Here is a 2809-nt window from a genome sequence, read left to right as displayed (position 1 = left end):
CCACAGGCCTTGAAGAGCCGTCCGAGTTATAAAAAGAATGTTCATGTTTAAAAATTAAATGTTTGGTTTAAATATTTAAATGCTCCATTTTCCCCCTGCCTGGTTGTTAATTCAGTATTAAAACACAGGACTTGATTTACAACCCCTGACACTGGCCTCCGGGGCTTTCTGAGCAGGAGCTCTGCGTTCTTTTTCAGGATGATGATCATTTTATTAGTTCCCCATTTGTTGAGCATCTATTCTACTCCAGCCAGGGGCACAGATGCTCTATAACAGCACCCCATTTTCTCTTAGTTATGGCTCTGCAAAGAAACCATGTTTCCCTTTTTACAGGTGATGAGAGAAAGACCTAGGGAGGTTCAGTTAGTTTGGCCAAGAAAGCCCAGCCAGCCTGCAGACATGGGACTCGGGATGTGAATCCAGGTCTGTCCGACGTAGGTCTGTCTGCACCGCATCATCGGCATCACACTGAGGGCTGAGGCAGCCCCCACCCTGTCAGGATGGGGGATGGCACCATCCCTGAGCCTCTGGCCTCCCTGCCAGTTGCTCCAGGGTATTTATAGATCTGATTAGGGTCCAACAAAATGCTAGCAAAAGAGGGAAGATTGCAAGATTAAAATGAGTCCTTGGTGTAAATCAAGCCAGTAAAGACAGGCATTTTGAAGGAGCACTTAAAGACACGTCATCAGCAAAGTAATGAGATATTTATTGTTTTCAAGATTTACTGGCACTCTAATAAATGTCAGAATTGGATTCCATGGGGAGTGGGGGTTAGATCCTGCTGGAGCAATGAGCGGGCACCCTCTCAGTACCCAGGAGGAAGCCCAAGGCAGCCTGTGCTCACAGAATGTGCCCTTCTGCTCTGTGTGTGAGTCCTAGTGGGGGACCAACTTCTGCCAACTTCAGAGTTTTCAGTAGGAGACCAGGAAGGGGCTGGGAGCTCTTCTCAGCCAGCCATCTACATGCACAGAGGATGAATTAGGAACAGAGAAAGGAAGTAAGTTGCCCAAGGCCACATAGCAAGTTGGTAGTGGAGAGCAAGCTCTGACCAAGCCTCCCAGCTCTGCAGGCAGTACTCTGCCATCAGTTTCTGGAACATGCACTTCTTAGTGCAGATGCCTGAAATACCTTGCCACAGTTTGCATGTTGGTGTTCCCTCAGAGCTCAAGCAACCATGCAGGAACGTTCAGGGGTGAAATGGATAGGTGGTGAGAGTTGTAACCAAATAGTGGATTAATCCACATAATAGTAATCATTTAAATGGATTTCGGGGTAGGAACTATAGGCAGGTAGGACATGGCTAGAGGGAGTAGTTCACTGGAGACATGCTCTGGGGAGTTACATTTTGTCTCTTGTACATACAGCTCTTCTCTCTCTCCTTCCTGGCTGCCATGAGCTGTGAGGCTTTCCTCCACCAGGCCTTCCGCCATGATGTCCTGCCTCTCCTTGGGCCCAGAGCCATGAGGTCGGTGAACATGAGCGGAACCTCTGAAACTGTGGAACCAAAATAAATATTTTCTCCTCTAAGTCATTCTTGCCTGGTGTTTTGGTCACAGTGCTGAAAAGCTAGCCCCGTACTGAGGGAGGCACTGAGAGGAGGTGGAACCTCTGGAGAGGGGGACGGAGAAGGTCCTCAGGTTGTTGGGATGTGCCTTTGAAGGGGATTGTGGACCCCAGTCTTTCATCTTTCTCTCGTTGCTCCCTGGCCACGAGGTGAGCCATTCGCTCTATACACATCCTGCCATTGCCATCCGGCACCCCCTCAGAGGCCTGAAAGCCATCTGTCTGCCAGCCATGGACTAGACACTCGAAAATCATGAGCTAAAATATATATCCTATGTTGGGTAAATTTTCCCAATTTGAGGGTGGGCAGAGCAGAGAGAGAGGAGAGAGAAAGGAAGCCCAGGCTTCCATGGCACAGTCGAGCTTCCTAACCAACCTTGAAAATGGCTCCCTGGGACCTCTTGTTAAACAAGCATGAAATGTCCTTTTGGTTGAAGTAATTGTTAAAGATTATATAAAGCTGCACAAACACAAACATCTGTTTGTTTTGCTTGGGGCTGGAATTACATCCACTGATGTGGTCATGGTGATTATCTCCTGCTGATCAGAAGCTCTTATCAGCAGCTACACATGTCTTTGAGGAATAAGAAATGGTCTAATGAGTTACTTTGTTATAAATGCACTTTGTTTGATAGACAGAAATATTTCCCATAAAGGGCCTGAGGGGAGGAGAGTATTATAATTTTGGGGTGGGGGGTGAAAGGAGAATGAGCTGTGCCAGTCTGTGTGTCTATTGATGATATGCAATCAGTCTCAGAGCACTTCTGCACCTGAGCACTGTGCAAGGTGGTGGATGTGACAATTCACAAGACAGCTTATCCTCACTGAGTGTGTGTGAGATGGGTATGATGGGCTCTGGAAACTCTAATGGCAGAAGGGAAGAAAGAACCCCTCTGAGGGACATTTCAGCCAATACCTAGAGAGTGATCAGAAGTTAGCCTGCAGTGGAGAAGGGAAGAGAAAGTTCCGCAGAGAGGGAATAATTTCAGTCCTTAGGACAATCCTATGCCATGCACATCAAGAGAGATGATCCTTCCCATTTGTATCAGTCAGAACAGTCTAGGTTGTGCTGTAGTAACAAACAACCCAGAAATCATTCAAGGTTTGAAACCCAAAAAGTTTATTTCTTACTCACATGTAGGTATCTGTTATGGTTTGGCGATGAGGTATATTTTTATAAGCTCATGTTGGAGATGATGCAGGTTCAGAAGTGAAATGATTAGATTATGAGAGCTGTAACCTTATC

This window comes from Spermophilus citellus, assembly GCF_964194105.1.
Source record: "Spermophilus citellus genome assembly, chromosome: 14".
In the NCBI taxonomy this organism is placed as follows: domain Eukaryota; kingdom Metazoa; phylum Chordata; class Mammalia; order Rodentia; family Sciuridae; genus Spermophilus; species Spermophilus citellus.
The sequence above is the reverse complement of the archived record's forward strand: the minus strand, read 5'-3'. Positions refer to the sequence as shown.